At 39.7% G+C, this 26,299-nt stretch overlaps 1 pseudogene; it reads left to right on the plus strand.

The window, feature by feature from the left end:
• Nucleotides 1-26,299, plus strand: part of LOC134056680 (chloride channel protein B-like) — a 76,726-nt pseudogene that overhangs the window by 37,539 nt on the left and 12,888 nt on the right.

A 26,299-nucleotide genomic window follows, 5' to 3' on the forward strand; every position in this document is an offset into this window, starting at 1 on the left:
TTTGCACAGCATTTTCCATCAAGTTGCTAAGGGCTGAGACTCAAAGGGTTTTGATATGTTTCCAGGGATTACTTAGCTGTGCTGAGTATTTCTGTGTTCTCTTTAGCAGACAATGTCCCACTTCTGTACTAGGTCTTAGAAAAAAGTCCTCTCTTCTACCAGCAAAATCATCAACAAAATGCTGGTTGGCTTCAGAAAAACTCACAAAAATATTTAAATTCACATCAGAGAAAACTGGCATGAGAGCTTACTTAACACTATGCATTAAGTGAAATTAAGAAGTAGTGCACCAGTGTGATTCCTTAGAACTACTTTGCTTAGAAAGTATACGCCTTGCACATACTTTTTTTGTGCTCTGTCTTGGCAGCAGTTAAGCTCTAGGGTACTAGAGGCTGCCTACTCCTTGTAATGGCTTGGAATAGTTAATGGTGTTGAGTTCTGGAAGAGGAAGAATCCCACTAATTGTGCAATCCTCCTGGCACTAGGGCTTGGCAGGACATCCTGACAGTGAACCTACGCTGGGTGTGCCGCCCTTTGTAGACTGTGATGCACAGCCTCGTGTGCCTCAGGCTGCAAGAAATAATAATTTTCAGCAGGGTGAGGGAACTTTAGTGCATAACTTTTCAGGGCTAGCATGACAATAGTGACTTTTCAGGAGATTTATATTTACTGTAATGCAGCATCCCACTTTTCCAAAAAAATTTAGCGGTGATGGTGGTGAGTGATAAGGAGACAGTAAAGCGAATTGAGTTAATGAATGTAGTCCTAAGATTATAAAGGATTTCTTTAAAGGTGAAGTGCACAGGAAAGGAATATTTTTCACTTTGTTTTAAAGCGAGATTAATGCAAGTTCAGGAAGGGAGTATTCAGTTATATTGATATGTGAAAAAGGTGCCTCTTTTGGCATAATCCCAGATGGAAATAGTGGATCATGGTAATGGCATTTTAATTCATAGTTTGTCAGGACATTATTAAGTGGCAATTAAAGTGGCTCAAGTGTTCCAACACACAGGTTGCTGAGGGCCAGCAGATGATAAGTCCAAGACTAAAGAAATTGAAATGCATATCTACATTGTCTATGAAATGGTTGTGACAATACAAGTAACTTAATCCTGTTTGATGTTACTTCCATAAACTCCTGTTCTCAAGAAAGCTGCATGCACAACTCTTTTACTTCTGTGAATAGGGAATTGTAGTCTCCTTCCATTCTTTACATCAAATTATTAACTTGCAGCCTTGTTCGTATTTGCTCCAATAGAAGAATGATCAAAAGTTTTCTTCCGGCTACAAGCCTTCCACCCTTTGGAAATGTTCTCTTGAACAATTTTTTCTTGGTGTCTTTTATAAATAGGAGCAAAAATTTCCAATGAGGTAAGTTCTGGTTGTACATGTGAGAGCTGAAAGGTGCTTTCCAGGGGGAGTGTGTACTCTTCCACAAAATCTGGGAGAAGACTGGGAAACTGTGCCTGGAGGCAGTGTATTGTGCCAGCTGCAGCCTCAACTCCAAACTATTTGATTTGGCTGGTAGTACTGAGACTTCATGTCCCTTTTTAAACTTGCTCCCATACATACTGTCTTGTACCTTTGTCCTGCAGATACTTGTTTTTTTTTTTTTGTAAATGTTTTCTTAATTCCAAGAGTTTTAGTTTAGTGTAACCTTGTGAAAAATGACAAAATTAATTATTCTGGGGTGTTTGCTTCTTCCAAAGATTATGATTTTTGTATCATCTGAAGGAAAAAGATTCTGCCTTTTCTTTGTTTGGTTAGCCAGACAGCTCTCCTACTTCAACAATTCTTGAAAAATTAATTAAAATACAAAATAAATATATATGTTTTTATCTTTTTGATGGGCCCTCACTTCTGCATTTGTTCTTGTAGGCTGCAAGTAGCAAGAAAGATCTCTGGCTAAGCAGGTTTTCAGTAGAAGAAAGAAAATTGATTTGCACTATGTAGCTAGCTGATGATTTTTCCTTTTATATTATTGGAAATATCAAGGGTTCAGTGAATATTCACTGTGTCAGCAGCCTTCTGTCTAATGAGGTTGTTTGGACTCTGCTCTCTGAGCCAGAGTAAAGTCTTTGAAACATGTTAGTCACAATTTTAACTGAAAGTGGGGGAGGTTTTTAACAGTGAGCTTTAAGTAAACTGCATCTTTTTGAATTTCCTGGGCAGCTGCCTTTCTCCCTTTGATGTACTGTGCCTGGTGATGTTGTTAATGAAATGCATAATTATGTGTTATGTAATAAAACAGAGCTAACATGAAGGTGCCTAATAGATTATAATGATGTGGAGGCCTGAGAAACTTAAGACTACTGGGGCTGTTGAAAAGTTCTTCTGGTGACAAAGATGATGTCTAAAAAGGTTTGAATAATTGTGCTGATAAATTAATTGTGGTCTCTTTGTGTGTAAATGACATTTTTCAGGATTTTGTATATAGAGAGATTATTGGAAAAAAATAGGTATAATTTACTAGGCTGCTGATGTATGTATGAAGTGTCGGCATCGAGTGCTTCCAGTGCCTATTAGAGCTGCTGGCTTTGCATAGACGGGTGCCCTAGGCAAAGACATTTTTGGCACAGCCTATCTCACCCATAGGATCAAAAGGAACAACAACAACAAAAAAAATCTGGCAATATGCACAGAGAGTAAATTGCATCCTAAAGAGCAGCCCCTAGAATGCAGTCTTGGAATGAATATCGATAAATGAAACATCATGCTTTACTGCTGAAGAGTTGTAGGCATTTTGTGATTGCTCCCAACTTCCCTCTCTCCTTTCTCTGCTTTTGTCACCTATATTTTCTCCCTCCCTCTGTAATAATCTGTATAACTTGCTCCTTTCTGAGAACCTTTAGGAACTGGTTTGTACACATAGATATTTTTAAAGGAGAGGGTACATAAGCTTCCAGTCCTGGACCACATGGGCTCCTGATGGTTCTGGTCTGTGGCTGGGCTTGTTTGGCTGCTGCTCTGGGCTCACAAGGGCCTGTCTGCTGGGAGAATTAACACGCAGGGAGCTCCACTATGGATTTACAGCCTGCTAGTTACTTGGCACTAATTCCCTAGGGTGGATGAATCTAGTACCTACTAAGAGTGCTTTTGTGCAGGTTAGCTTCAAGAGTGCTTTTGTGCGAGTTAGGCTGGCTCCCTTTTGAAGGTGAAATATGCTATTTTTCATTTCCCAAGCACCAAGGGTACCCAAACGGGCTGTTAGTGCAGAGTAGCTAATATGCAGTAAATTCACACCCGAGCTCACTGAGCATGAACTTCCCCATGCAGCCAAATCTCAAGGCTCTGCACTTTGTCTCTCTCAGCAGGGAGCAGATGGCCCTTCTCTAAACAGGGAATACCAATAAAGCCTTATGAGGAGCACAAATATGTGTGCATGAAGATTCGTGCCTGTCCCTGTGCTTATATGAGATTACTTGAATCTATCACAGTTCTTGGGTTAACTTCTGGTTCTGTGATTTTTGTTAAGATACCCTAAGGAGAGCTTTGCTGCTCAATTGCCATCCTCAATTGCCATTAATAGCCTGGTGTTTTAGCTGCAGGTTTTGGTGATTTCTTCCTTCTTCTTCAGCACTAAGACAGCATACCTTTTATTATATGAATGACTGCATCTTTTGTGTGTGAATCTTTCTTTGTTGCAATTCCCTTTCCCAGAATTTATTTGAACTCTCAAGTAATGATTTTCTCTATGAATGTGAATTTTCTTTTCTGAATGTGAAATTAGGTCAATTTTTAGATAAGACTCTGCTTTAGTCTGAGGTTCATAAATAATTTGATCTATAATTAGTGTACAACTTCCCTTTATCTTAAGCTCATGTAATGGGTTAAATTTTCATGCAAAGTTTTCTTGATATTTTGTAAATTATTTTATCTGTTTTTTTATGCTTATGCTTCAACTGTATCATTGATTTTTAAGTCTTCTGCACATTTTCTTTATGTTTTTTCCTCCAGTATTGCCTATATCCAAGAAAATTTTGTATCACAGAAATTGCCTCTCCAAGTTCCATCTATAGCAAGAATTCAGAAGAACTCCACCGGCACTATTGTGGCCAAAGTTTAAATTTACTTACATACAAAGGATATTGCTCAAAATGCTTTTAACGCGTCTTTTTAAAAATGACCTCAACCATCCTAGCCTGCCAAAAATAAACAGCATTTCTGCTCGACAGGCGTTAACCCTTGGAGGAAGTGAAGTCCAGCGCTGAACGCAGAGGCACTTGCTCCGAGCATTCAGAGTGCTGCTGTAGAGAGGAGCCATCCTCCCTCCAGATCCCAGCACTCAGGAAGGCTGCAGGGCTGGGGAGAATCAGCACAAGCCTCAGGGCTTCTCAGTCGCAGATGTAAAATGCTGGCTGAATCTTTCTGACAATAAAAGAGGAGGGTCTGGGCCAGGTCAGCTTGACTGTTCCTCCTAGAGGATAGAAGGGTAGGAGGAAGGGCTAAAATGGGATGAAAACCTAGAAGAGGTGACTGGAGAGCCAGGCTCTGGTTCTGTCTGTCCTGAATATATTCTGTATAGGTTAAAACAATCACTTGAAAGTATTTTTCAGAGTTTAAGTTTCAAGAGCTTTTATATTCAGAGTTTCAGAGTGCTTTTATAGTTTTTATAGTAATTTTTACTGTTGGTTTTATTCCAGAAGATTTCCCTGTAGCAAGATACTTAAACAAAACCCTAAAAGGAATCCACAGTAGAGTAATATCCATCTGTGTGAATGAGTTGCAGCAGATATGATGAAACAATTCTTAAAATCCCACAGTTGCTGTTTTCCTTTCAACTGACATGTTACTGTTTTTAAATAAAACAGATGAATGCTAGGTTTAAAGAGAAATTCAAAGAATGCTGTGATGTTATTGGAAATCTCTGGCTATGTCCAAGCAGAAAGGACAGCTGCATGGCTCTGTTGTACATGGCTGACCATGCCATATGAGTCCTTTGTTCAGATATGCTGTAAATCACACTGAATGTTATCTTTTCAAACCCAGAACAGAGACAGAAGGAGGGTGAAAATTTGAGTCTGGATAAATTTCCTACAGCTTATCATGCAGAAATGTGTTTATTGGCATTCTTTGCATGTAGATATTTGAAGTGCTAAACAATCTCTAACTGATGAGGTCTATTAAATGGCCATGTGCTACAATTTACTTTGTCCGAACTGGAGAGAAGTTCCTGGGCAAAAGCCTCTTAGTCTTTATAAGGAAAGGCTGCATATTTAGTCCCAGGGTAATTGCTAATTAATATACCTGTTTAATGGGATGCAATGACAGGGGAAATAGTGGGATGTGAAAGGAGAGGGCAATTTTTTACTAAAAAGCCTTAGTAAGGTATCACAAGGAGAATATTTCTGTGCAGTAGTTTTCATCATGAAAACTATTTGACTTCACTTTGAGTGTGAGACCCACTTCATGGTGGGTCTAAACAACATTAATTACATTCACATTACTCTCTATTTGGTGTAGCAGGATTCACTCTGAATCCTTTACTCAAAGGCAGCTGTAGTGGTGTGCTTTAAGTCACTTCCACCACAGGTGCTAGACATCTGGAGTAGCAGGTCAGGTGAACTTGGTCTACCTTTGTGCTCAGTTATAGTGGTTGTATACAACCATGGAGGTAAAGCCAATTAGCTCAAGGGTAATAAAGTATTAAAATATACTACATGCCTCACCTCTCATCTGAACATACAGTCACTACATAGGGAGAAAGGACAACTGTACTCAGAAGAGGTGTTTTGGGTGAGAAACCATAATTTGTGCATATGATTTTCTACAACTGCAACTTCGCGCCAATTCATAGGTTTGTGATTGTGGGGACAAGGATGCCTGCACCATGCTTTGTACTGCCCACCATTGTTCTGCATGGTGACTGATGTTCTGGTTGATCTCCTGAGCTGGACTTCTGCTGGAAGCTGCTTCATCCATTTTCTGGCATCCTTCAAGACAATATTTGTACAAGGAGCTTGTTCTGTCAGGAAGCAGGAGTAAAGGAAAACAATTTTCTATCTCCTGAGCTCAGCAAGCAAGAAAAGATATTTGGATTTGTTTGCATTTTAAAATATTTGTCACAATGCCAAGCTATTTTAAGCAATCTGGCTACTTCATCTCTACTTACTATCCTCTTCTACATCAGAATTATCACAAGCCATCTGAAATATGGGAATCAGATGTCAGTTTTAATGTAAGAGTCATGCTTCAAGCTGACAGGGATGGGAGGGGGAGTTGTCACTGCATCAGCCGAGATTCTCTTTTGGAAGTGTTGATTGATAACCTATACCTGGGAAAGGAGGAGAGTACCCTTCCCTTTTCAGTGGACTGAGCTCCTTTCCATTCTCTTGTGAAATAAGTAGGTTGTGTCCTATGCAACCATTGCCTTCATCTCCAGGTATTTGAAAAAAATTCAAAGTCCTTTGTTCCATTTTTTCCTTTGGCAGAGTTCACAAATGATTTCCAGTCCTCTCGACAGTGCTGGCTGTCATCTGGCCGAGATGCCTGGTGACTTGTTCAGCATATCCCTGTAGGGCTCCCTCACAAAGCTGAAATGCATTTCCTTCTTCATGTGGAACCTTCTGCTCATTACAGGAGAAAATGGTGAGGTCTCTCATGTTGCTGATCTGTAATTTTTCTGTGTCATGTTTTTCACTGAGGCTGTGTGAGTTCTTTGGGACCTGGAGCTTGGAGAGAAAAAGGGGAAAATGGAGACCCTGATCCTGAACAAGGTCCCCTCTTTGCTGTACAAAGAGAATGAAAGTCTCCCTTTCTCTTCAGACTTATGGTGGCATCTGAATTACCACTGCAGTCCTGAGAGCAGTAAGTACTCCATAATGCCCAGTTGGATGCTGTTTGTTAGTGGTCCAATTGAGAATCCAGCAGAGGTTTTCACAGACCATTGTCACTGTTTTTTGTGAGCAAAAGCTGTAGAACAGAGGAACAACAACAGAGTATGATGGGATGTGTTTTGACTTCTGGATGACTGGTCTGGGCTTCCTGTATGTTGGGTACCATAAGATGCACACTTTCAGGTGGTGATTCCAGCAATCCAAAGACAGCAACTAAAGGGAGGTAACAAGAATTGTTTTCTGGAAGTGCTTGCATTAACTGAAGACTAAATGAGTAGCTTGGAAAAAAGTTGCATCCTTTATTTTTTTTAATCTACATTAATCCAACATGTCCTGTGTGTCTTTCAGTGTATGAACCAGTATCCAAAGCTTCATTTTTTTTAATGGCATTTATGTCAGGCAGTAAGCACCTTTTGCTCTCCTAAGTGCAAGTGCTGGGTCTGTATGCATCCTAGGTAGAGACAACTCTGTACTACTGACTTCTATAAAGTAATTAGCAGAAATGCTGATTCTTTGAGATGTTCTCTAGGAATTAATTAGGTATATATCCACAGCCAAAACTCTTTGCAGGACACTTCACTTTTCTCCCAGTACTGAGGTCTACTGGACAATCTTTTAGCTTGAAATGACCCTCTATAAAAATTAAATGTTGGCTACTCATGCTGTCCATATTTTCTTCCAAATGTAGCCATGTCTGAAAGGTTTTAATATGCACACTGAATGCTGGGTATAATCTAACTATTTATCATGAGAGGAAAAATTGCCAGCAATGCAGTAGGAGGAAATAAAAACAATCTGTGACATTATGGATGACTTCTATATGTACCATGGCAGATAAAACAGAAGGGAAGAAGCCATAAAGTTTCCCATGGTATTCCAATTAGATGACAAGCCTATGGAAAGAATTATAACTACTTTTCTGGTTCAGAGTGAGGTTCTATTCACTTGAAGGACATACATTGTGTATATGTATATATATATATATATATATATATAAATTTGCCTCCCACTCCTTTTTTTTCTCTGCAAGCACATTAAAGAAAGTTTCTGGATAACCTGGTCACAGATTATACCAATACTCTAAAGCAAAATACATATCATCACAACTTGGTAAGGATTTTATAGCTAGACACTTTAAAGACTGCCAAGTTTTAGCCTAAATCCTCTTAGACATAGTCTGAATAGGCTGATAAATATCTCAAATAGCAGATGTAGTTACTAAGCTGCTCTCCATCATATTTAAAAAGTCATGACAGTCAGGTGAAGTCTTCAGTGACTGGAAAAAGGGAAACTTCATACTGATTTTTAAGAAGGACAAAAAGGCAGACCCCAGCAACTATCATAGACAGTGGGATTGTAACCTCAGCAAGTTTGTGGATGATGAAAAGTTGAGTAGTGCTGTTCATCTGCTTGAGGGAAAGGATGCCATCCATAGGGGCCTTGGCAGGCTTGAGGAGTGGGCCACAGTGGACCTCATGAAGATCGATAAAGCCCTGCACCTGTGCTGGGGCGATCTCTGGCACCAGTACAGACAAGGTAATGAATGGACTGAGAGCAGCCTTGCAGACCTGGGGATACAAGCTGACAAAAAGTCAGATGTGAGCTGGAAATGTGTAATTGCAGCCCAGAAAGCCAATTGTATCCTGCGTGATGTAAAAAGAAGTGTGACCAGCAGGTTTACTCTGCCATTGTGAGATCCCACCTGGCACACTGAATCCAGCTCTGGAACCCTCAGCATGTGGATCTCTTGGAGCAGGTCCAGAGAAGGTCCACAAAAATGATCAGATGGCTGCTACACCTCTCCTGTGAAGAAAGGCTGAAAGAGCTGTGGTTGTTCAGCCTGGAAAAAAGAAGGCTCTGAGGATACCTTGTTGCAGCTTTTTAATACTTTAGAGGGACTTACAGGAAAGATGGAGAGACACTTTTTGTCTGGGCCTGTAGTGATGTGGTAAGGGTCAACAGTTTTAAACTGAAAGAGAATGGGTTTAGATTTGACATAAAGAAGACATTTATTATGATGAGAATGTCTCATCCCTGGCAGTGTCCAAGGCCAGTCTGGATGGAGCAACCTGGTCTAGTGGAAGGTGTCCCTGCCCATGGTAGGGGGTTGGAATTAGATAATTTTTAAGGGCCCTTCTAGTCCAGACCGTTCTATAATATATGATTCTATGTCCCTTGTTTCTCCAGCATACTTCTTGGATGCTCTGTTACATTGTTATTCTCTCAAACAAATGAAAAGTTCAACCACCTTAAACCTCTGGGATTTGGACTGATCCCCAGCTGTCTTATAGCTCAGGCTTCCCAAACTCTGAATAGTGACTCAAGGGATTTCTGGACTGCCTCTTAAAGAAAAAAATATAAAAACTGAAGCAAATTATGAGGCCTAACATGAAGTCTTTGTAAGAATTCCATGTCCTTGATCTTGTTACTTCACCTAGCATGGGAAATACATGGATTAAAAAAAGACAGTAAAAAAGCATTAGTCTCTTTATATGTTACTCTATCTCTCCTCATTTCTCTGAGCATCCTTGAAACTTTAGCAGCTCTCGAGCAGAAATTCTACAGAAAGGTGTCTGGCAATGAACTTTTCTTTCCATGTGGTTTTCTTGTGGACCAAGATTTCTCTTTTCTTTTTTCTCTCAGAGTGATCCTGCAGCTAACAAGATGCTGTGGGAGTGTGCCTATTTGCTTCTTTAGTCTTTTATCTCAGTGACCACACAGTTTATATAAGGCTCTGCTGTTTTTAAGTTCCACTTACTTGCTACACTTTAGTAGGATTTTTATCTTCAACTGCCTATACCCAGATGTCATTTTGCAGAGACTGTCCTCTTTCTCTGGTTGTGTCATCTTGGTTGAAGGTTTGCTGCTCCAGGAAAGTGTGGGTGACACAGTTAAATTTGTGCCAGGTTCTGCATATTCTTTGTTCAGTATTATTCTGAAAGATCACAAAATGTATAAACTGTGCATTTCTGGATTCCCCAAATCAAAACAAGGACAGGGGTCAGCTATGTAGGAACTGGTAGCTAGCATGTATTTATAAACAGGTGATAAATTATATTTGTGTACACAGAGTGAAAGATTCCGATAACTAACAGCTTGCTTAAATGTCACATAAATTTGGATCCTTCTTCAGTGGAAACTGAAACACCTTTGGTAAACAGCAGCTGGTTGGTAGCAGAGAGGAAAAGTGACAGACTCAAGAGAACACGTGATTTTAGGTCCTCAGCACTGTACTGTCAAAGTGTGGATTTCTCTTACTTAGCTCTTCATCAGTGTAAAGGATGATAAGACCTTCTGTGTTTGATCATCTTGTTGATGACTCCTCTTACAGGTCTGGATAATATCCCTAGGCTAAAAATATGTTACACTGTGAATGGAGAAGCAAAAGCAGCCCTTAGATGAACAAGGTGGGGGGCAGCATTAAGGTCCAGCTCCACAAAGGAATGTGACTCCTAACTGCTGCACAAGTCAGTGGGTACATTGAGAAGCTACATTATCTACGTGCTGACTGTGAAGACATCTCTGTAAATACTGTTATATACAAAACTGGTGGAAGTGAGACCTGGATTTTCAGTGGCATTTGACTGCCTAATTTGTATTTAGGCACTGTCATCTCTGGATGTTCTGCTTCCTATGGAGCAGGAAGGCTTAAGATTTGTTTTATTAATACTCATATTTTTGGAACCTCATTGATCACCCTGCCTGTTTTATTCTGTGCTCTGGGTGATAAGGCTCCAAACAGCTGTATCTAGTACAGGGCTGCCACAGTGCACTATGACTTCCAGCTACATTGCACACCACTGTAAACACCCCCCCTTATAAAATCTGGTTCACTGGAACACTCAAAGCTGCTGGCTGCCAGGGAATGTTCCTTAATGAGGGTAAGGAGTACTTGAACACATCTATGACTTGGCAACTCTTCCTGCTTTTTATAAGCTACTATACACTTCAGACAGAAAATATCTTAGAGGCTACTTTTTAATGGGACAAGTTTACTTAAGAGCTGAGTGGAGTTGGTGCCAGTAGTTCTGTTTTGTTCTAGCTTAATATTAACCTTGTCAAAGTTCTTATAGCGTCTCCTGGGTGTTTCTGTATTGCATGCCATATAAAGTTGGTTTTGGGAGCCAAGAATTTTAGCTGGAATATATATTATAGTGGTCTCATTATATTTTTCTAAAGTGTATCAGAGGTGGCCCTATATTAAAGATCCATGGAGAAAGCTGATGTTTTTTCTTTCTCCCTTCTAGTTTTGCCTTAGCCCACAACGCAGACATTGGATCCAGAAATTGAGCCAACCCAAGTTTGAGGGTTATTTGGGTTCCAAGGTCTTGGTATGGCCTGTAATAAAATTTGGATAATTAGTGATGTTTTTTTAGATGATACATTGGACTTTGAAAATCACCAGACTTTGGGAAGGATGCTTTTGGTTTGGCCCTGCACTAGTAACTACTACATGAAAAGATTCCTTTCTCATCTTGCTGACATAAGTATTCGCTCAAAGACAGCTTGGCAACATGGTGCAACATGTGGAGCATCCTGTCTTGCCTCTTTGAGAAGATGTTTTATGACTGCGTGGTGCTTTCTTGCTGATATACATCATTAGGTGGTGGACTTGGCAAAGTTTTTGCATCAGAGGGCATCCAGCCCATCTTTTCTAGAGTGTTTGTGGGGAAGCTGGATACTTTTCTGGCTGCACAAAGGAAGAAGGGAGCTGCTGTAACAAGGCCATGCTTTGTCTCTGGAGAATCCTGGCTACCACAGAAAAGATGGAGAGAAGGTGTTGAGATGTGGCTGAGATTTGTTAAAATTATGTTTGGGCTTTAAGCCTATGTCAGGTTTAAGAAAACATGGCAAAAAAACATTTTTATTAATTTTTTTTGCCTATTCTCCTGTGCTGGGTTTTGAGTTTGGAGTGATCCCATTACCCAAGAAGCAGCTGTATGAGCCATAAATGGTGGAATTGAACCCCTGACAGAAATACTGTGGCAGAACCAGGTGCTGGTTTATGTGCAGGGAAGAGCAGCAGCACAGCCTTGCCTTGGTTTCAGTATGGTGCTGTTGGTGGTGCCTGTGTGGGATGGGTGAAAGGATGATCATCTTAACCCAGACAGGAGCTGATGCCAGCTTGCTTCACTGTATACCAGCCTTCAGACTGTGCTTGCAACCAGGTTATTCAGAACGGCTCCTAAAAGCAGGAAAACAAAGAGAAGTGTTGGTGCACATGAATCTGTGTGAAGAAGGTTAATCCGAACATGAATGGAAGGCAAACTTCCAGCTGGGAAGAGATACTGGTGTATATTAACCCAAATATTTAGGTTATGGAGGCATGCTTTTCTGACAGGTGGTGGTAAACAAGGCTACTCAGCTCTGTAGTTTTCAGGAGACCTGATTTTCTCTCTTTATAGGAGTTTTGGAAAAAACCCCAAAACTCAGTGACACTGAATGAGCTACAAAGATGAAATAACAGGCCTTTTCAGCTTTAATCCTCAGAAAACAGAGACACTGTTAAATTTCACCCCAAATTTCAAACTTTTCATGAAGTGATCTCAGTGTCCAAATCTATTAGGAAAAGCAATCACATGCAAACAGTTTAATCTTATTATTGTGAATATTCAAAGGAGACAGGGAGGCTGTGTGGAGGGAAGCAGGAGGAGTTCTGTTTTCAGGCCTGCCCCATTTTCTCATGTTGCTTTGGCCAAACCAATTAATTTTTCAATATTCTGAGTTACAGAGGGGAAAACAATGCCTCCATGCCTCATGTGGCTTTCAGCGTCTGTTGTCTTTGCCAAGTATTGTCCATTTCTTAAACAAAAGCCTTATGTAAAGGCAACATTTCTCATGAACTCTAGAAGATGATTTTACCTGCTCTCATTTTGACTATATAATGAAGCTACTGCCTAAAGGTATTACATGAATCAAAATAATTTTATTTTTTTTTTGATTGGTGAAACCATAAAAAGAAGCCAAAGATTCCAGTTGCATTACTGTTTATTTTTAGAGCAGACTCTGAACAAATAAAACAAATTGCCTTTCCCATATTAGAATAAATACCAACAGATATAACCTTTCTCCCAATCTAAAATAAACCTTTCCCAATCTTAGCAATTCCCTTTCCTAAAATGTCGAGGATGAGAGCTGGCACAGGTTTGGAGCTGCAGGCTTCCACAGAGCAGTGGGTGACGATCAAGTGTGGAGCTGGGTGAGATCAGGGATGTGAAAGGGCTGGAGGCTGAGTTTTAGCACACTGCTGACCTACTGCCCTTGGAAGTGCTCTGGTTGTCGCTGCAGTCCTCATAACCAGGGATGTACAATAGAAGTTATGAATACAGGGATAGTGAAGACAAGTCAACAATTTGTCAGATTGAAATCCTTGAGGGACCTCGTAAATACTTTAATGTTTACACAGGGCCTGTGTATTTTCACAATTACCTTTCCACGAGCCCAAAATGTTTTACACTGGAATGTTTTCAGGCTTTAAGAAGTGGTATTTTCTGATATGTCTGAAAATTGCAGGCTCAGCTTCTCTATTGGCCCATTTTTTCCTCATGAACAATTAAAGTTGGATTCCTTTTTACCCCCAAATATGCAGAATGTAAATGGTGAGTTCTACCAAAATTATGTATTGATTATGATCTCAGTGTGGCAAGAAGAAAATGGTTTGAATTTACAAGGGAATGTTGTACTATAAATTGGCAAAAAGATGCATCTACAGTATTTGCCTCTATTATAATTAAGAAGTGATAAGAAAAATGAGTTTTCTGTAGAGAGATTTTTGAGAGAAACAAGACTTTAAGAAGTTTTGAAAAGTTTGAGGCAGTTTTTTAAAACTTCAGGATGAAAGTTTTGAGGCATGAAAACATAGAGCAAGTACAGTGAATTTTGAAGCAAGCTGACGTGTTCCTCTAGTTTCTCTCACAAGGCGCTTCTCTTTTCTGCCCAAAACAAGGCTCCTGCTGGAGTGTGAACAGGACTGTCACGGAGCTGGCACACCTGCTGCATATATTAGACATGCAGTGACAATGGATTGGTACTTAATATGTGGCTCTGGCTCTTGCTGTGAGGTCCATTGTGAATCGGCTGTAAGGTCCATAGTGAGTGTAACACAGATCCCTTTTGGCTCATGGACAAGACTTTCTGCCTGATGCTGAAGGAGGGTTAACAAATCCACAGTGACTTTTGGTGGTGTTTTCTATTTCTGGGGAGTCCTGAGAAACCAAAAGAAGTGACTTCTGCATACTCTCTGCAGAAGGAAAGGCACTGAAGCAGCATCTGGAACTAATAACCAGTGTTTCACAGCTCACTGGTGGGCAGCAAGGGAGCCGCTCCGGCTCCGACAGGCCCTTACGTAAAACCTGCACACAGTGATTTTCAGCTGTGGGAAACTTGAAACAGCTTCTGCTGGCCCAGCAAGGAGGAGACTGCCTGGCTCCCTTTTAGTTCACCTGGGACAACAGGCTCCCTGCAAGGGCATCACTGCAGCCTTCAGATGTGGTAGCACGCAGGTGGAGCATGCACACACACACATACACACACACACACGGGAAAATCACATCCAGCCATCAAATGGGGTATTCCACTAATTGGAAAGTCTGTTCTGGTGTCTGGCCACCATTTGGCAGACACTGACAGTTTCCACTTAAAGCCAGCCAACCTCCCCAGAAAGCCAGCTGTGCGGCTGATCTCATGGAGATGTCATTGAACAACCGTTTGAACTCCTTCAAGAAATGGTGGGTCTGACTCGAGGCAGGCTGGAATCCCCTGGGGGTCTTTGCTGGATGTGGGAACACAGACATCCATTGACAAAATAGTTACACCTCAGTGCTCCTGATTTGCATGTAAGGATATCATCTTCATTCTGGCACCAGGGACTCTTTCCAAGTTCACCTTAAGCTGAAAGTCTCTTTGCTGTTCACTTTTTCTGTTCCTATGAGTGTTGCAACATCCTCATAAATATTGGTAGCTTGTCATAATAGTTGCCATGATTAAAAGAGTTATTTATTTAAAAAGAAGAAACAGATGGCACAGAATATTTCAGTGAATTTCAGCCTGTTTGAGAAATGAAATACCCTTTTTAGAAATATCAGTTTTGTGAAGGCGTTAAGTGTTATTTCACACAATCACAAGGGAGCTTTTTATTCACTACACTGTGTGTACACAGAGTAACAGCAGAAGTAAGGCAAAAACGAAAAAAAAAAAAGACACAGAATGGAGTAGTTTTATGAAAAGCCATAAAGAGACAAGCATAGTTTTATTAGCTGCTGCCATTCAATACATGGAGTTCTGCCAGCAGGTGAATGGGACACAAAAGCCACGTCAGACAGAAAAGGCCTGAGGAAGCTGGATCTTGGTGTTGGGGAGAAAGAAGGAAGGAGAAAGAGAAAGCAAGTCACATATTAAAAAAATCTGTTCCCAGAATTGTGGGTGCATATATTGACCACATTTAACTATAAATACACTGTCAGGTGCAGAGAGACAGCCACATATTTTCTGGAAGAGCAGAAAGCAATACCAGCATCCAGGGTATTATTTTTAACACATCCTGCACTTGTAGGGGTGGGTCCTTGGCATAAGTTATAACTGAGGAAAAAACATCTGCTGCATGTGAATGGTATGTAGAAAGCAGGGGGGTTAGTTAAAGGAATATTTTTAAAAGTTATAGAACTTTGTAGCTCAAAGTATTTTTATGAAAAATTAATTACGATTCCTAATGTGAAAAAGATGTAAGAGGGATGTATTTCTTTTAGAAAAGGGAATGCTGAAGTTTGAGAGATTAAATGCCTTTCCCAAGGAAGTTGATTGCACAGCTGGAAGGAGAAGTGCATTTGCTTGAAATTCTGATTAAAAATGTCAAACCTCTCTATTTACTAGACTGGGAACAGGGTGTAATCTGTATCTCTAGGTAACTGATGTTGTGTTTTAATAACCTGACTACACTTTTCCACTACAAAGTGTTTGATTCTTGGAGAGACTGAGAAATTAAAAATATTTGTCCTTTTTTTTTCCACCTGTGTTACTTTAGTTTACTTGTTTTGTAATTTATTAGACCTAAATACTGATACCCATTTTGACTAAAACATCAGCTGATAATCTGTGCCTGATTATTAAAACATATGCAGCTGTCACTGTCCATTCCCAAATATTTTAAAGCCAGAATTTTTAATATACTAGTCAGTGCTTTCTTGGACCAGGGAGAGTGGAAAAATTAAGGTGGCTGGTGCAGTACATGAGGGTGGAGGCCCTGAATGAAGCTTTTGTAAAAACTGTCTCATAGGATATTTCCTCTCTTCTTTCCAGTTTGAATTAGGTTTTTTGGCATCCGTTTACAAGAAACTCATCATGTCTTTACACTGAAACTGCAAATGCCTGCTTAGTACTTTCTGAATTTCCCTTGGATTTTACTCTGAAATGCTCCATCCAGAAAAGATGCATTTCCCTGTTTGATTATAAGCAAGATCACAAGGCATCTATTTTAGTGCTCAATTGCCTCCCTTTTCTCACTTCTCTCTTCTTCATTCCTATGGAAGTTTGTTTGAAATATTTCTTTGAATTTAGATAGCTTCTACTGGTGTCATTTTGAGAAATTACTTTCTTTGCCTCTGGTTGGTTATAATGCCAGGGCAGATGGATTGAATGCAATCTTAACCCTTTTGTTTTTGGAAAAGATTAGTACAGGCTTAGATAATAACTTGGAAAATACAAGGATAGCTGAACCGTTGCCATTCTCAATATAGTAATAACCAGTAATGTGTTCTAGGGTTAGCCCATTAGACAGTGAGATAAGTCATCTGACATTGGATCCTTCTGTTGGTGTACACTTACACACATTCATATATGCTCTCTCTTGGGCTGGCTCTGCATTACTTGCAGGGGTCCTTCTCTCCTGACTATTCAACTGAGCAGCCTTGGCAGGAGGATGTTTGCTCCTGGCCCCCTGAGAGCCTGGGTGCTGCATCATCCCCTCTGTCTTGGGGTTCCCAGGTGAGGGATCATAATCCCCACAGCTGAGGTGAGAACCCATTTTGAACAATATCTCTGATGTTTCTACCAAGAGTGGGCATTTACAGATCATGTCTGCTGGATGCCACTCTTCCATGGCCATGGTGCAACACCTTGTTTTGGACTTGCAGAGCTGGTAAGACCAGATGTGTGCCAGGCAGCGGCTTTTTGGAAATGAGACATTTCCACACCTGCTACTAATCACGTGGAGAAATGCCCAGTTCTGGACAGAAACACTGAATTTAGATGCCTTCAGGTTTGGGTGGAAGCAGTGAGCAGGTACTGTCAATAGCTCTGAATATTTAGATGCCTGTGCTCCCTTAAACACTGATGGCTAATGAAGGCTGCTAATTACAATTTGTAATTTGTTTTTGGATTTGTAGTGTGAAAACTTAGTCAAGAACTATGACTTTTATGTTTTTACCTATGGTTTTGCATGTGGTGAGTTGAGGCTGTAGTGGTTAAGCTGCTGTTTATATAGTTCAAGCATGTGGATCCACTTCAACGATCCTTTACCTGTTTATCCCAAGGTCAAATGCACATCCTAATTAATTTATTTGTAGCTAAATGCCCTTGCATGAACGAAAGCATCTTTACAAAGTGGGTAGAAGCTGCTGCTCTTCTAACTTAGCAGTATTTTATACTGATGGTGCTGGTGGGGAAAACTTCATAAGAATGAAGGGAATAAAGGGTAAAGGAACAGAAAAGCAAACTCTTGGAAAAAAAGTCTCCAAACATCCAACATTTTCCCCATCTTTCCCACCCTTCGCCCTCCTTGCCCCAACCCATCTCTTTTCCAAAACACAAGGACCTTTTAATCTCTGACCTTTTTTTTTTTCTTGTTCTGTAATTTTTCAAGCATTAGAGAGACACAATTTACCAGCAGATTATGAGACCTTGTGGAAATCCATTTTTCTTTAGCGTACAGTAGTTGTTCAACATATATATCTTTCAAATCCTCTCTGGGAAATAAGTGACAGGGTGACATTCAGCTAGCCCAAACAACACATTTCACAGTAAGTGCTGTTCTACCCAAAGGCCTTTAGACTGAATAGCTAAATGTCCCCTCATGTAAGGGTGTTGAGGGAGCCAGGATCAGAGGATGCTGGGAAGCTTGTTGTCTTACAGTCAATGTAAATATTTGTAGATAATCTGAAGGAAGTCTGAACCCTGCAAAACTTCTGACTCCTGAGTTAACCATAAGGATTTCTCACTTAGCTTAGTGTTCAACTAAAATAGAGACAGCAAGGAGTCATAGGCCTGGTCTACCATGCAAAGTTCCACTGAAGACTGATTTTCAATAGAGCTAATTAAACAAAAGCACATCAGTAGCATGCATGCACTTACATCAAAGCACACAGAGATTTTATAGGCTTAATTTAACTTTAAATCAGCTTAAATGTGTCTATTTCATGGGCTAGCACTGAGTGGAGCAAATCAATTTTAAGTGTAATTAAAGTGGTGTTCTTTTCCAGTGTAAGGAGGCCTTATAGGCCTTTCTGTTTCCTTTTATTGATCTCAATGGTATTCTATGAACATACTAAAAGCTCCATTTTTTTTCACGCAACTTACTTGCAAAACTACTGAATTCAGCCATCTGCACATGATTAACATTTTTGCAGTACATATGTACTATTCTGTTACATAGTAAGATCCATATTGGCATGTAGTTTTTGGATAAGCTTTTTCATAGTTTGTTTTCACTAAATGTCTTGTTGAAAAGAAAATTGGTGGGCCTGTGACAAATATTTAGAAATCTTTTTAATGGCTTTTAAGGTAAGGAAAAAAAGAATTTGTATTTAAATATAAGCAATTTCCTGTAATGTTGTGAGTTTGTTCACAGTAGGGTAACCTTAAAGGTAAGAGTAAGAAAGCTAATGTAAATAAATAAACTGTATTTATATTGTAGTAGTAGCTACAGGTGGTCATAGCAGCGTGACTTGTTCAATACTAGAATGATTATTCTGTTCTTCCAGCAAAATGAAATGTATTGGAAAAAAAAAAGAACTTTATAGCCTCAGAAAGTGGAGACTAGAACAGAATAACTGTACCACTTGCTTCCTAACACAGGTAAGTAATTTTAACATCCTCCAACCTGAGATGTTCCCCTTAGCTAATGAGCCCATCCTCTTAATTGCTCAAACTTCTGACCATACTCAGACAAAAAACCCACTGCAATTATTAAGCAACCCCCAAAACATCCTCCTGAGAACTATTTATACAAGATGCAGTGGTCAGTCAGGGCAGTAAAACAGTGGTTTACAAGAAGCCCAAATAAAACCTAAGGCTGTCCTGAGCAGGACGGCCTGTGGCAAGTCAATGGGTAAACATTCTCAGTGCAGAAAGAAAAGAAGGGGAGAAGCAACCTAAAACAGATGAAGGCAAGTCTGTGAAAAAATCCAAGCAAGCATTGCCTGTGTTCTCATGCACCTTAATCCTTGTCATGTGTTTGAATTAGGATTATGCTTCTCTCCCACACACCTTTAAGTCCTTTTAATCATTTGAAACTTACATAAAATATGGAATAAATCTAGTTGAAGAAAAGTTCTCTTGTAGTGCAGGTTGTCTAAGGAAACCTACATGTTATGATTAGATCTGTTATGGTTAGATCCTTAACAATTTATTTCAGTGGGAAAACTTCCATTGGTTTTAATAACAACAGTCTGAACTACATTTGCATGAATCATTTCAAGACAGTTTGCCATTCAGAGATATTGGCTTCTTACCAAAGGACTTTTTTAGTTAGATCATAAGGCAGATTGTCTTTGTTCCATGTTATATCCAGTCCCATGGATGTGGTCTTGAAAGCAACCTGAAACTTGGATATCATAACTTCGGTCAAATAGCCCTAATACTTTAACACATTCTGATATTATAGTGAATTATGTTTTGGGAGAAAATGTTCTCATATGTCCTATAAAAGAAAAATTTATACTGGATCTATTTCTGTAGTGTGGCTACAGCTGTGTGTGTCTCTTTGAGGTAAATTTATTAAAGTAAGACAGACCTACTTGATAAAATAGGAATGTAAGTACCCTGCATTATTCCATAAAAAGGCATTTTCGGCATGGAAAATGAAATGTCCTTGCTTGAAATTGCATTTTGAAACCAAGGCCTTTGTTGCATCAACACTGTAGCCTCAGTGGCACTTACCAGCTGAGCAAAGTGTCGTTTGGGATGCATTTGGGCAAGCTGCTGCTTGTGAAGGTTAGCAAGATTTTTGACACTGTTTTGCACCATTTTCTTGTATCCAGTGTGTTCAGTCTAGAGGCTGAATAACAAGATAGTAAAATACCTAGCGGGGTGGTTTGCCATAGAGGGTGCTGATGAATGGTTGTGCACTGCCTGGAGACCTAACAAGGAGATCACTGCAGGGTCTATCACCAGAACTGGCCTGTTTAACATTTCCAGAAATGACCTGGAGGAGACAGTGGAATGTGCTTTCAACAGAATTGCAGATGCTGACAAACTGGAATGGTCAGGGCTGGACCACTCATGCTGTGAGGTTGCTCAACTGGAGCTTGTTCATCCTGGAGATGAGGTGGCTTTGGAGGCCCTGACAGTGTGTGTCCTCCTCCTCACTCTCATAACTACGGGAGATCATTGAGGACACGGAGCCATGGTGGGTTTGGAAGCCCCGACAGTGTGTGTCTTCCTCCTCACTCCCGTAACTACAGGAGATCATTGAGGACATTGAGGACATGGAACTGTGGTCTCCACAATGGGCCATGGTGCACAAAGGATAATGGCACAAGTTAAAATGAGATGTTCATACTGGATATGAGGAAATACCTTCCCACCATGAGGACAGTGAGGTAGTGGCACAGGCTGCCCAGGGTGGTTGCACAGCCTTCATCCTTTGGAAGTCTTTAAGACCTGACAGAAGAAATGCCCAAGCACATTGTTTGAGCTCATGGTTGAGTTCATCTTCAGCAGGAGGATGGTCCAGAGAACTGCTGAGATCCCTTCTGACTTGAACAATCCTTGATTCTTATGATCCTACAGGTGCAACCACAGTTTGGCTTGGTGTTTTCCTGAGAAGAAATATATTGGTAAAGGCTCTCTTTAGCCAATTCTTTTTAAAGATGCCTTGGCTTTGTAACAGTCTTTCAAAACAAATCTTTTTGTCTGCTTGTTTCCTACGCCACCAAAGCAAAGTTATTCTTTACACTGACAGAGAGAAGACTTTATGAAAGATGATGAGCACTGAATCAGCACAGTCCTTAGTGTGTTCTTACCTCTGCAAAAGCTCACTGATCATAATGCAAGGTGTATAGTGCATGTAGGCAATACATACATGTCATAATCCCAGACAAAACCAAGATCACAGAAGCATATAATGAGATATCCCTCACATTTTTGTAAGTGGCTGATTTGAAAAAACATAAGGATATTTCATAGGTTTCTGCAATAATGTGAAATATTTACTTTCTATGCAACAGAGAAAAACTGTGAAGTTGTGAAGACTGAAAATCTACACTCTGCTAAGAAACACACTCTAGAAATTTCTGAATGAAGCAGTACTCACATTACTCTTATTCAAAACCATTTGGGGTTTGTACATAGTTCATGTGATTCAGGAAGTAGCTATTATCAATAATCATGTTTTCACACTGAGTACACTATGATAGGTCTACTCTATTTCTAGACAAAGCTTAAGGCAGGCAAATATAGATTTTTATCTGGCCTATGGAAATGGAAAAGAGGGAGAGGATGAGCAGGAATATACTCATTTAGAACCAATGAAATTCCTTTGGTGGAATGTTTTACACAACAAGTAGACACAGTGGCACAGTTCTGACAGCAGCTTGTCAGCATCTATGGTTCCCTTTCAGTTTCACCACTTGTACTTCATTAATTGGTAGCACTCAGTGAGGTTAAGAATGAAGAAAACCCATCTCAGGGATTTTAATTTTTTTAATACTAAATTCTGCATTCGGCTACTTTGATTTGCAAAGTAAATTATTGCTCATTTTAACTCAGAAACAAAATGCAGTTCAGAGAGGTTAATTTTTTTTCCATAAATTGGTGTTCTTGGTCCCTTGAAATGTGGCTCTGTATTTTTATCTCTACATTGTCTGCAGTCTGCTTCATATAACTGGGGAGGGGCATGAAATGTTTTGATGCACATAAGACATTTTTTGGAATTAATTTAAATCCATTCAGTTTAGAAGAAGAAATTGTCTCAGCTTTGTAGGTGCAATGTATGAAGTGCATTGTCTTCTCAGCTCATTTACTCTCAGGCAGGTGTCCATATAACAAACCAGCAGAATAATTGGCTTGGAAAAACAACCTCGTGTCTGTTAGGAGGGAGGACAATAATTAATAACATATGGAAAGAGTTATTTTTACCACGGGGATGAAAGGTACCATGGTAAAACAGGATGTGGGCAAATGTATGCTCCAGTTGTCTCTGTCTGTGGTTTGTGTCAGCCTGTGTCTGACCAGGAGGTTTTGGTTTATGGTGTGTCCAGATGATAGTCAGAATAATTAATTTTTTAAAAAATATAAATTATAAAACAAGCTTGTAGCTAGAGCAGTTCATTCTAATGAACTCTATGAAGTCTATAATTCCATAGAAATGACTCGTAAATTTTGCAGAAAGTATCTTTACTTTCCATTTCGCCAACTGTTAGAGATAGTGGGTATACGTTTTTCAATTTTGTATGTTCATATTTCCTGAAACTTTGCCTAGAACCTGAAAATTGTTAGAAAACATGCGAAGAATCTGTATATTATTTGTGATCTATCTTTGAAAGGGCAATTTTTTTCTAGCTGCTACCACTGCAAAAAACCAACCCTATTGCAATGATAAGTGTAAGCCTGAATTTATTCAAAGTGCTTAACTTTAATCTATTTGATATCATCCAGAATTCCAGAGGATTTCAGCTCAGATTAAAAATCTTTTGTAACATGAAAAGTCATGCAAATTGATAAATGGGTCTTACGACATCCTGTCCAGGATGACCAAGTCATGCATATGGTTGAATTTATCACCTATCTCACACAAAGCAAGGCAATGCTTGATAAGCACTTTTATTGGGTAATTACACTTTCTAAAAAGTATTTGCAAATAAAGCAGATTGATTTCCATCTTGAAGTAATTTACTAACACATTATAAACTCGTCAAATGCTAACGTGGTGCAGTATGCCATTTCCTGTTTACTAAGTGATCCTTTGGCTGTCTGCTATGTGTCTTTCAGGTTGAACCTGGAACTGTTCTCTGCCAGGGACGTCATGGAGCCTGGCATCAGAGCCCTCCACCTGAAGGAAAGCATTGGCTCCTTGGCTTGACTTCTTGCAAATACAAGCCACAGGCAATTCCCAGTGGTTTGCAGGCCCAAGCCAGAACATGCAGAGATATTCCAGGGAACTATTAAAAGGTAAAAATGCTATCAAATTGATGTCATGTGATGTTTCTGGCTATTTATCAGATTTTTTTTTTCTTTAAGCATCTGTTTGTGAGGATTATTTGGGATGCATATGAAATTTGTTCTTACTTTCTTTAGCATGAAAAGCAGGTGTCCTTTAAAGAAAGGACCCAGGTACTTCCTAGCACAAGGTCATCTATTGCATCAGGAATGTATGGAAACAGCAACAATGAAATGATCTTATGGGAACAGCAGAAAAAGGGGAAAATGCCCCTTGGAGCCTTAAAGGTTCACTGAAACAGTAATTTAAAAGGATTTGAATCCAGTTACTCATGACATTTCCCATGCCAATTCAAAGCTGGCCCGTTCTATCTTCACTTTTTTTTTTCCATTTTATTAGTGTATGATTTTACAGGAAATGAGTTAACATAAATCATATCACAGACAAGATAAGCAACAAAGTCACTGGAAGTAACATGCTAGAGTAAACAAGAATCAGACTAAAGGAATCCTTGCCATATGGGGCACTCTCAAAAGGCATATAAAATCTGATAAATGAAGTATTTATGGTACTGTATTTCATATGACAGCAAGAGTAAATTCATCCTTTTAGGAAGGGATATTTAGACTGTCCTTTGAGTGGTGGGTCATGAGTGGGAGAGGCAGTGACTTAATTTCCACCTTGAGTATCCTAGAGGAAAGGAGAAGATGCATATGCACCTCCTACTGCATTGGAGTTCACACAGCAAAACCCTGTGAATTCTGCTTTGAACAACAATAAAAATGAACACATGTAATAAAAATACATGGCCAGTTCTGTTTTGTAATATTATAATTTTTCATAATTTTCATGCTTTCTTTTGTTGTGAATGGCTGTAGTATTCTACATCTTTTCTTGTACAGAGTTCCTTTTTTATCCACCTCTGTTTTATCACCTTAACTGCATAGCACTTGGAGCTACCTGTGAGCAAACAAAGATAAAAGTATTATTTTCTGTGAATGTGGATGGTGGAAAAAACTATCTGTGCATCATTAGTGGATATTTGATTAGGACTTGCCAACTTGCCTACTTTATAACAGATTTTCAAGGATGAACTACCAGCAGCTGAGTGAATATTTAATAAAAATTGTGAACTTGCTTCAGCGACAAGTGAAACAGTTTGTATAAGCCCTTTAGGAAGACACATATCTGTTTGCAGTGAGAATTGTACAGTGGGAATTGTTCAGCTTTCAGTGGCCCAGAGGAGTAATGACATCAGTAAGTGCAGTGTTGTATACTTGTGTATGATTCATATACTTGTTTCCTCACAGTGATGTTATCATAAACATAATTAAAACAAAATGTGCTAAGGTCCCAAAACCTAAATTTCTGAGTGATAGTCTGCAGTGTGTACCAGTTTTATGATATCATAGAGCATACACTTGTGTGCTTTTTTAGTTCTCAGCTGTTCACAGCAATGAAACTAGAAAGCACACTAGCAACAGCTACAGCCAAAGCTCCTTTAAAATTCACTTTACAGGCCCAGGCTACTAAGGCATATGCAGAGTTCATGTAAATACTGTCATGCTTTATAATGCAGAGCAAATTGGTGTTGGAGGAAGCAAAAAGCAGGATAGGAAGGCTGATACTAGGGCACTCCAAAGAGAGGTGCCTGTAGAGAAAAGCTGATGCTCCCTGAAAATTCTGGTTGACTTGTGGTTTTCTCAGTCCTCAGAGCTCTTTCATGATACATTCTGCTGGAGCCTTTTTAAAAGGATGAAGGAAGAAGTTGTTTCCCTGTCACATTCAGCATAAATGAGCTGTTGTTAGACTGTTTTGAATAAAACCAAGATAGTATTATAGATGGTTGACAAAGAATAATCAAATAGCTTTTTTTTTTGGCTAACTGGGACCTCATTGCAGTGAAACACATACAGAGAGGTTGTCTGGGAGCAAGAATTGTGTTCTGGGATGCTCTGACAACACTCCTCCTTGCCCCAGTGGCTTGAGGACTTCCATGATGAATTCGGAGTGCCTTGTCCCCAGCAGAGACCACAGGTGACTTTGCCGTTTTGCTGTTCTCACCAACACTGGGAAGGGAATGCTCTGAAGTCATCCTCTGAAACAAATCCCCAGTAATGTGATGTGTCATGGAATTCATGTATTCATGACCAGAAGCAGTTAGGATTTTTCCATCTTACTCATAAAAATTACAGCTCTTGCAGCACGTAACTCTTAAGACCAAGATGACAAATGCTGTGAACTCCTTAAAAGAGAGGGGTGCTGTTCAACCTCTTACCCTACAAGACCCGAGGAAATCCCATATGGACGTGACATGACCACAGCAGAAAAATGATAAGTTATTTACCCATCTTGTGCATCAACGATGTTAAAGTAGAGGGTATTTGGCCCACCTAACATATCTTAAAAATGTGTCTTGGGGAAGATGTAAGAAATAATTGCCACAATGTTTTTGTTGAGAGTTCCCTTGGAAGTGATTATTGATTCTCAAATATGGTTGTTGGGCTTTTTCCCCTTTGGAGCAAAAATGTTATTATGTTAAAAAGAATGGAGTAACAAGCTAATGAAGGGAAAGAAACAAACAGTCTGCTAAGCTTGCATGAAGGCAGTGGCAGCTCATAATATTTTAATAACATTTCTCATTTATATGTTTGTTGTACCATTTTTTTCTCATGAAATAAGTGTGGACGAAACACCGTAAATGTGGTCCAAATGTAAAAGTTATTCAGCACCTGGCCACACTTGGAAACTGTAGCAATGAGAGTTGCTGTACAGGGATGAAGTGTTGTTATATTTCATAACACATACAAATAACTCTGACCCTTTGAAGAGAAAAGGTCAATGCCAGTTCTTACAAAAGCAAGGATGGTGGCCCAGTGATGTTGGCTGGAATTTGTGTGGGCCTACAAATGCACCTTAGTGTTGGTCTGTAGCAAATACATAGATATCCCAAATTGATTAAAGAAAATCTCAAGATGTGTCTCCCCTCTCCCCCAGATCTTCAGATCCACCTAGCAGGGTTAGATTTTTCTCCTACTCTTTGTGATCTGGATGGTTACCCACTGGGGATCAAGATGAGATCACCAAACATGTT

This window comes from Cinclus cinclus, chromosome 1 (genome assembly GCF_963662255.1).
Source record: "Cinclus cinclus chromosome 1, bCinCin1.1, whole genome shotgun sequence".
Classification (NCBI taxonomy): domain Eukaryota; kingdom Metazoa; phylum Chordata; class Aves; order Passeriformes; family Cinclidae; genus Cinclus; species Cinclus cinclus.